The sequence below is a fragment of the Trichosurus vulpecula genome, chromosome 7, assembly GCF_011100635.1.
Source record: "Trichosurus vulpecula isolate mTriVul1 chromosome 7, mTriVul1.pri, whole genome shotgun sequence".
Classification (NCBI taxonomy): Eukaryota; Metazoa; Chordata; class Mammalia; order Diprotodontia; family Phalangeridae; genus Trichosurus; species Trichosurus vulpecula.
Window position 1 is genome coordinate 249,682,655 of NC_050579.1, and position 10,404 is coordinate 249,693,058.

Consider the following 10,404-nt stretch of genomic DNA (forward strand, 5'->3'; position numbering starts at 1 on the left):
GTATCCCAGTTTCCTCCCAATAGATCACAAGGACACACATGGGGGAGGGGGAGAGGGGTGCAGCAAAAGAAACATAAGGCATAGTGCCTGCTTTAGCAAGCTCAAATCTCTCCAGGGATAGAAGACCCAGAGAGTACACTTCATTCTCCAACAATAAGGAGTAAGCCTGCTGTCATGGAAAGAATGAATGCTAAATTTGGAGTCAGAGGTGTTATTACCTACTATTTCCTGTCTGTATAACCTTGGATATGTCACTTTGCTTTTGTGGGCTTCAGTTTCCCTATTTATAAAATGAGGGAGTTGGATTAAATGATCTCCAAGGTCCTTTCTAACTCAACATTGTAGGAGTCTGAGAATCAATAGGGTCGGCATTCAAGGGAGGGTGCTATGGAGCAGAATGCCACCAGGGGGCAGCACGGAATTCTTGAGTCCCCTATAGAATACTGCTTTCAGCTACACAAATCTTTGTTTAAATATCATAATACAGATCACTTCTACCTGAATTAATTAATTTGAAACCCACCAAGTCTTTGGCTGAGCCAACTGACACTTGAAGGCTTTCCTTCCTTCCAAGGGTCTCAAAGAAAAAGCATAGGATTCGTTTCAGGTAAAATTTAACCCAAATATTTACAAAGAGTTTACTATGTGACAACATTGCCTATGGTGGCAAATGAAGGAAAATACAATCCCTAATGGGTTTACAATATATAGCAGGAAATCAAAACACACATGCAAATGGCTATAACACATCAATAAATATTTGTTGAATTGAATGGATGCATCTCTTTGCCAGACCCTTTTTGGTCCTGGTTCCAATTTCTGTTGTTGCTTGTCTCCAACCTTGTTCCCTTAGGCTGAGCTCCCTGCTCAAGTGTTCTCCATAGTGCCTGATTAAACTGTGAGTCATAGCAGATCCCCGTTGATCTCACAGAATTCTGACATGATCCTCCTAAATTTGTATGTTCCTCAGGACATTCTTCAGGTTTAAGGTAGGTGTTGGATCAGGGAATGGTCCAATGAGATCAGAGAGAGATGAACAAGATGGTAGCATAATGGATTAAAACACAGGAGGCTGGGAGAAAAATCAAATAACTGGGTAAAGATTGCAGTGACTGTGGCTTTAATCACATTAAACAAAAACAAAGATCGTTTCTCATAAATTTTGAGCTGGAATGGACCTTAAAGATTAGTCCAATCCCTTCATTGTACAGATGGGGAAAAACTGAGAGCTAGGGAGGCAACGGGACTTCTTGGCCAAACCTGGAAGTGTCACATTTGAGTGGAGCCCAATACCTGTACTAAAATGTTGAAACTCAATTAGAGAAGCCTAAGGAGGGGCATTGTGAGTAGGAGTGGTGGTGGCCATGAGCTGCGCAGAAGAAAAGGAAGGAATGTCATAGGAGAACTGTTAGGTTGGTTTTTTTTTAGCTCCTGCCATTCGTGCTTCAATGTGAAAGGTGTCAAGATCCCTGAAGCTGACCAAGAGTGGGAAGCATGTGCATGGGAAAAATGAGCAGCTGGGTTTGTCACTGACAGATCTGTTTACCAAAAGTGCCAAACAAAGAGGAAGGAAGGAAAAAAAAACATTGAAAGCTTTAGAGCAAGCAGGAATTGACTTTGAAGATCACACAGTTTCCAGGGAGGTAAGGACTAAAGCAGATTGAGCTGAGAAAGCCCACACTGCATTGTAGTGGAAAGAATCCTAGAATTGAGTCAGAGCAACCGAGTTTGAATGCCGACCCTGCTCATTACCAGCTGTGTTACTTGGCTTCTGTTTCCTTCTTTGTAAAATTTGGGAGTTGGAGTAAATGATTCCTAATGTCCCTTTTGGCTCTACATCCTGTGATCTACCTCCAGCTCTTAGAGGAAAGCAGTTTTCAACCTGGATTCTGCTGGGGACAACTACATGGTTTGGTGGTTATGGAGTTTTCTTTTAATGATTATTGTAAAGCATATTCCCAAGGCTGCAGGCACTGGAGCTAAGACAGAGAAGGATACAGCCTCTCTATAGTGAGTTATTAGCCAGTCAAAAGAAACATTGCAAGGCCCCTGTAGGTTGTACATCTGAAAAAAACCTGTGTTTACAAAGCTTTTGATAGATACGGAATCCCTCAATCATTCAACAAGCACTTAGTAACTGCCTACTATGTACAAGGAACTGTCCTAGGCCCAAAGATAAAAATGAAATCTCCCTTTAAGGAGATTACATTCTACTGGGAGAAATATGTACACCAATAAGTCAATACAAAGTAAATATGAAGTCATTTCAGTGGCAGGGATGGGGGGAGGGAATCAGTCAAGACCTCATGTCAGAGCTGATGCTAAAACTCAGTCTTTTTTTAATGTATTTTTTTTATTTTTAGTTTACAACACTCAGTCCCCCAGTTTTTGAGTTCCAAATTTTCTCCTCCCCCCTCTCCCTCAAGACAGCATTAATCCAATATAGGTTCTACATTTACCTTCACATTAAAATTATTTACACAATAGTCAAGTTGTAAAGAAGAATTATAACCAATGGAATGAGCCATGAGAAAGAAGAAACAAAACCAAAACAGAGCAAATAGTTTGCCTCGATCTGCATTCAGACTCCATAGTTTTTTCTCTGGATGTAGATAGCTTTTTATATCATGAGTCTTTTGGAGCTGTCTTAGAACCTTGTATTGCTGAGAAGAGCCAAGTCTATCAAAGTTAGTCATAAGAGATACCGTGTGTCTATAATTGTGTATAATGTTCTCCTGATTCTGCTCCCCTCACTCAGCATCAGATCATATAAGTCTTTCCAGGCAAAAAACTCAGTCTTGAGAAGATCCAGGGATTCTGAGAGTTGGAGATGAGGATAGAATGTGTTCTAGTCATACAGGATGACCTGTACAGAGACAGAGATGGAGGAGATGCAATGTGGCATGTGGAAAATATCAAATAGGCCTGTTTGGTTGGAATGTAAGGTTTATGAAGGGGGAAGTAATATGTAATTAAGCTAAAGAGATAAATTAGAGCTAGACTATTATAAAGACTTTTATATGCCACACAGAGTAGTTTGCAATTTATTCTCAAGGCAATAGGGAGCCACTGAAGATTCTTGCTCAGGATTGACATGGTCAGATCTGTGCTTAGGAATGTCAGTTTGAAAGCTAGCTATATGGAGGATGGACTGAAGAAGAGAGACCAGGTGAGAGGTAATGAAGCCTGAAGTTGAGTTGTGGCCTCTGAGTGTGTAAATAAGAGAATAAATATGGGAATGGGGGAAGAAGGGGGAGAATAAACATTTATTATGGTGCCTACTAAGCACCAGCCACTTTGCTAACTACTTTCCAAACATTATCTCATTTGATCCTCACAACCACTGTACAAGGTAGACACTGTTACTATCTTCATTTTGCAGTTGAAGAAATGGACACCGGCAGACAGACGTTAAGTGGCTTGCCCGGGGTTATACAGCTAATGAGTGTTTGAGGCCTGATCTGTGCTCAGGTCTTCCTACTCCAGGCCAAGCTGTCTACCCACTGTCCCACCAAGCTGCCTCTAGCTGTCATTGGAGAGGTGGAATCAACAAAACTTGGCAACTGACCACATGTGGAGGTTGAAGGAAAAATGCAGCACTGAGCGTGCCTCTCAGATTGTAAACTTGGGTGACCAGAAGGATGGTAGGACCTTAAACAGAAATGGGAATTTAGGGAGAGGGGTGAGTTTAAAGTGGTACAATGTAAAAACACTAGCCCTGTAATCAGAATTTCTGGGTTCAAGTACCTACCACCAGCTCTGTTTCATGCCTGTGTCTTCTTGGGCTTGTCACTTAATCTCTCTGGGTCTCAGTTTCCGTAACTGCAAAATGAGTGGGTTTGGCTAGATGGCTCCTGGGGTCCCCTCTAGATTTGAGTTCCATTTTGGACAAGTGGAATTTTAGATGCTTATATGACATCCAGTTTTGAGGTTTCCAATAGACAATTAGTCATATGGACTAGAGCTCAGGACAGAAAATAGGGATGAATATATAGATGATAATGGTGGTGGTGGTGATGGTGATAGCTAATAGTTATATACCACTGCTAGGTCTATATCTCAAGACATAAAAAAGGGAAAAGGACCTATTTGTATGAAAATATTTAGGGCAGCTTTTTTGGTATTTTTTGGCAGCTAAGAATCGGAAATTGAGGGCATGCCCATCAATTGAGGAATGGCTGAACAAGTTGTGGTGTATGATTGTGATGGAATGTTACTGTGCTATAAGAAATGACAAGCGGGATGATTTCAGAAAAACTTGTAAAGATTTACATGAACTGATGCAAAGGGCAATAAATGGAACCAGGAGAACATTGTATACAGTAACAGCAATATTGTTCGATGAAGAATTGTGAATGACTTAGCTATTCTCAGCAATACAGTGATCCAAGACAATTCCAAAGGACTAATGCTGAAGCATACTATCTGCCTCCAGAGAAAGAACAGATATTGTTTCAATACAGACTGAAGCATGCCATTTTTCACTTTCTTTATTTCATTTCTTTTCCTTTTATTTGAGTCTTCTTGTACAAAATGACTAATATGGAAATGTTTTATGTGATTGCACATAACCTATATCCAATTGCTTACCATTTCAGGGAGGGGGGAGGGGAAGAAGGGAGGACGGGATAGAATTTGGAACTCAAACTTTTTTTAAAAATGTTAAAAATTGTTTTAACGTGTAATTAGAGAAAATTACATACATACATGCACACACATACATACATATATATTTGTGAAGTCTTTCATATATCAGAGATGACCCAAAAGTCTTAGTGCAGTTTTAAGCTTTAGTATTGTAAAGAGATATTAGCTAACAGCTTTAATCTATTAAAGCTTAAAACTTCACTAAGACTTTTAGGATACCTATATGTAAAAGACTTTGTTACTAGGTATTAGCTAATAGTTTTAAACTATTGAAGCTTAAAATCGTGCTGAGATTTTTGGGTCATTATCTCATTTGTTCCTCACAATAGCCCTGGAAGGTAGGTACAATTATTGTCCCCACTTTATAGTTAAGGAAATTGAAGGCTTTAAGAGATTAAGTAACTTACCCAGAGTCACACAGCTAGTAAGCATCTGAGGCAGGATTTGAACCCAAGTCTTCTTGACTCCAAATCCAATGCTTTCTCCACTTTGCCACTTTGCTGCCGAAACTTAGGAGCTATGTACATACAGATGATAATTGAGCCTATGGAAGCTGATGGGATTACGGAGGGAAAGGGTATGGGGAATAACCAAGAGGGCCCAAGACAGATTCTTAGGGACATCCATGGTGAGGAACTGGGATTTGGAACTCAAGCCTCTGTCAACAAAGGTTAGGTTTGGTTTATGTCTATACGGTCTTTTCAAGAGTATCTAACAGAAGCCATACTAGAAAGCTATTTAATGTACAAGGGTATAATATTAGTAACTGTCATTTATGTGGTGCTTTAAGGTTCAAGAAGGACTTGACAAATGCTTCATTTTATCATCACAATAATCCCTGGAGGTAGGTACTATCATCACCTCCATTTTATAGATGAGGAAACTGAGGTAGACAAAAGTTAAAGCCCACACTGCTAGTAAGTGGGTGAAGCTGGTTTTGAACTCAGGAATATGGACTGATGATCCAGTAAGAGAGGATAAGAAAGACTGGCCAGACCGGTAGGAAGAGAACCAGAAGAGAGCAATATGATGAAAATCCAGGGTCAGGAAAGTATCCAAGAGGAGAAGAAGGTCAACAGCATCAAACATTGCAGGGAAGTAAAAAAAAGATAAGGACTGAGAAGAGGCCAGTGACCTGAGTGTTAATTATCCCACCTAGTCCTCACAACAACAGTGAGAGGGAAATGTATGGCTAGCATTTATCTAGATAAGATTTGCAAAGTGCTTTACAAATATTATCTCATTTTATCCTCACAATAATCCTTGGGTGGGAGTAGATGCTATTATTAGCCCCGTTTTAGAGATGGGGAAATTGAGGAAGACAGGGTCACATAGCTAGGAAATGTCAGAGTCTGAATTTAAACTCAGGCCTTCTTGACTCCAAGTCTGGTGCTCGATCTACTCTTCACCTAGCTCCCTCAGTGGTAAAGATATTATCATGCCCTTTTTATAAAGGGGATCAGCTAATCTGTTCCATGTGATGCTTGGCAGTTCAGTTCAACAAACATTTTTAGGCATTTACTGCATACAAGGCATTGTATTTTACAAGCATCCCTTTAACAAACAATTTACTGAGCTTATTACATAAAATTTATATTAAGAAATGCACTGTAGTCGATCTTATCTTTGTAATTGGAATGGATGTCTTCACTTCTCTGGAGTATTTTCATTTCCATGCTATGGGAGGATCTAGAGGGGGGAAAGTGGACCTAATTTCTCTGAAGTGAGTTAAGCAGTTCTATGGTCAATGTTCAGGAACACACAAGCAATTCTATTATATAGAATGTATATTTGAACAATATTTTGTCTATGGTATTTTACCTGTGTAATGGGGGATAAATGAAGACCCCTACCCCTATTTGCTAGACTGGAGTATTTACCGTGATGCTGAGCCTGTGCAACATTTGGGCCACTTCTGGTAATACGTGCACTCTGCCCCTTGGCTAAATAAAAGGAATGTGCCTTCAGAGGCTCCCTGTGACAGGATGAGTTAGAGAGCTGTATAGGAAAAAATAAGTAATTGAGTCAAGAAGAGCCACTCACTAAGGCCCAAGTCACTGCCCCCCTCTCTCTTCTCTTTCAAATGGCTTGAGACTCCCAACAGTTCTCCCTTGGATTCATCCTTGGAAAAGGATGTCCTTTCCCATAAGAGGCCCTGGAAAATTGGGTTCAGTCCTGGGGAAAGCCTAATCCCAAATTGAGGATTGAGCTTTTCTTGAGATGTATAGCTATATATTTACTAATAGCTCTATATTTTCTTGCATTGTGGCTCCTTCCCCACTTCCACCCCCAAGCACACACACACTTTAAATTATTCTAGGAAAACCTCTTTAAACAAAGGTTAGGTTTGGTTTATATCTATACAGTCTTTTCAAGAGTATCTAACAGAAGCCATATTAGAAAGCTATTTAATTTACAAAATAGTAATATTAAGAACTATCGTTTATGTGGTGCTTTAAGTTTCAAAAAGGATTTGACAAATACCTCATTTTATCATCACAATAATCCCGGGAGGTAGAAACTATTATTATCCCCATTTTACAAATAAGGAAACTGAGGTAGACAGAAGTTAAGGCCCAAACTACTAGTAAGCATGGGAAACTGGATTTGAACTCAGGTCTTCCTGAGGCCTGGTGCTTTATCCTGTGTGCCACCTAGCCGGATATCAGGTGTAGACCAGCTCCTTATTCCCACCACAAAAGCAAAGCCTCATAAATACACATTGACACATTTAAAACATAAAACTAACTCATAACCAAAGACTCACAGTAGCTCATAAGCAGATAATAGAAACTATATGGGGCTCTCAAAGGATTTGGAAAAGTCTTTCATCTTGGTTATGCTCTCCCAGCAAGTAAAGACTCCTGGACTTCTCAGGGAACTGCTAAACAGATTTCTCTCCCCAGCCTTCACTGCCTGAACAGTAACTCACTTGAGATCCGTGTCTTCTGGTCGGCCAGGTGGGCATGGCATGTCCAAGGGCAGTGATGGTCATGCCCTTTGGAAAGGGCTTATCTTCAGGAAATTTACCTCCAACTCCTTAACTCTAAACTGGGAATAGTCATAGCACCTACCTCCCAGGGTGGTTGTGAGGTTCAAAGGGTATATTTGTAAAGCACTTGGAGCAGTGTCCAGCAGAGTAGGCACTTAATATAATGCATGTCCCCTTCCCCTATTCCCCACCCTGCCCTGGTTAACAAGCACATGAACCGTTGAGAACAGACTTTTCAAATTCACGAGGTAGTTGTCAAGGCTGGAAGCATTTATCTTGGAATTGCTGTTGAGTCAACTGTGCTCAAAGAAAGAAACTTGAAACAGAAGAGGCAGCTAGGGACTTAATAGCTAGTCTCAGGCTCACTTAGAAAAGAACATGTACTTACTATAGCTGCTTCTATAGAAAGAAGTAGAAGAGACAGATTCCCTCTCTCTAGCCTTCCCCTTCTCCAAATCCAAGGGAGAAAGACAGAACTGACATGGGCTATGTCCCAACAAAGAGGGTGCCTTGACTTGACTCTTCCTGGTTTGGTTACCAATCTTCTTAGGCATAGCATTTACCCTATAACACTCTCCCACCTCAATTTTTAAACATTAACACTGAAAATGTCAAGGAAAAAAAACAAATATGTGGCCATTTAAGCAAATGTTACCAAAATCTGCCTCCATTTGTTATGTTCAAAGCAATCCCTCCCAAAAGAGAAATTTCTGCCAAGAATTGTGTTCATTCTCCAGAAGCAGAGTGAATGATCAATGACTTAGTGAAAATCTGATTCCTCTTTGAGGCGGTAGGTAGGGCTATGGGTACAAAAAGAAAGGCCTTTCAATGGGCTGTATCAGTCCAGTCAAGCTGAGAATGAGTTCCAGGACCCAACAGGAAACAAAGGTTGGATTTTGGAAGTATCTCATATCCAGTGGGGTATAACCTAACTTCAGGAGTCCAAGGAAATGTGCATAAATAAACTATTGAGAATTCATCGGAACAAGTCACCGGACACATAGAATTCTGATGTACAATCTAAGTATTCTCCATCTAACATAAAGAAGCTTTCACCATCCACGCTATGCAGTAGTCATCTGGAAGGTATCTCCAAACCATGGTTGTGGAAAGATTCAAGAGATTTTGCTTTTTTTCCAGTGGTGAATGGCATAAATGATGTGCAAATGAGGGGGATGGAGAGCTCAGGTAGATCTGTGCTGCCGGAATGATTCAAAAGGGACACCACTTTAAAAGCAAACAGATTAGGGAGGCCGAGGGAACAGTCATTTGTTAGATCTTATGCTGTTAGAGCTTCCATGCATCTCCTTGTTTGGGACTTGCTGGTTACTCTCTGTCATCTCTTTGGAAGATTTTATACCTTTTGCTGACCAATTTCTGGAATGGAGTCTCTTTGTAACTATCTTAGTTGTTTGACTCTGAAAGTATTTGTCTTAATTGCAAAAACTAGATCTACTACAGTGCATTTCTTAAAATAAATCTTATGTCATAATCTAGGTAAGGACGGTATCTGCACCTGAGCAAAGCAGAATTGAAATAGCTCAAAGGAAATGCAGGATGCACAAATCTAGAGAATCCACCCCAAATGTTTACATGGACTATTTGTGCCTGACCTGTGGTAGAGCATTCTGAGCTCATATTGGTCTGATCAGCCACATTCAGACACACTGAAACTTGACTGTAGCATAGTGATATCATTTTGGTCCTCTTCAAGGATGAAGGACAACAACCAAGGATAGCAGACCTTTAATAAATGTTTGTTGAAGTTAGATCAAATCTATTTCCGTCCCGCTGTCTTTTAATCTACATAGCACCTCCCGGGAGATTGTTATTTTTTTATTTTCCAGACCCTTGAGTTGGGCTCTTCTGGCATCTTTGGCCATGGTGTGCAATGCTCCTTGAATATTATTTTGACTGGGGAACAGGGCAACCAGAATATAAGCCATCTTGGAGTGGGGGGGGAGGGTAGAAATGGGGAGAAAATTTGTAATTCAAACTGTTGTGAAAATCAATGCTGAAAACCAAATATGTTAAATAAATAAACTGCATTTAAAAAAAATAAATAAAAATAAATGAGAGGAAAATCTCATTGTGTCATGGTATTTGATTTGTAGGTTTCATTAAAATGTGAAATTCATTGTCCTAAGAACTCTGAAAATGTAGAGACTTTCTGAGGGGTAAAATAGATATACATTAAAATTGCCAACCTCTTGATACAGAAATTTTGTATAGAAAAATACAAATTGTTGAGAATCAGCATAACATAAAAAGAGAAAATAATAAAAATAAATCAACATAAAATGATCTCTCTCTCTCTTTCTCACTGTTTATAAACCTCAGTTGTTATATCTACTTCCATCAGTGATCTTTACACTAGAAATACTCCTAACCCTTTTATTTACTGCTTCAGGTTCTTGCCCTGTGAGACCTAGAAAGCTGACAAATTTTTCCTGACCACTGCCCTCTGTGGGCCTTGTCAGCTTGTACCAATCCCTGAGGCACTTACTCAGCCTTTTGGCACAAGTCAGAACTACATTTGTAATTGCCTATTGATTTTATTCTTGGAGTTTGTAACAGAAGAATCTGAGTGTGTCCTAAGCAACACCAGGTGGGGCAGAGGCTATTGGTTCCCACACTTGTGGACACTGCCATTTCAAAAGGGCAGGCAGTCGATGATATCTTGGCTGCTTCAGAGGCTGTCCTTTTTTCCTTCTGAAGTCACTGGGCTAGCCTCCAAACCAAAGGTGGACTGCAGTAGTTTGGGA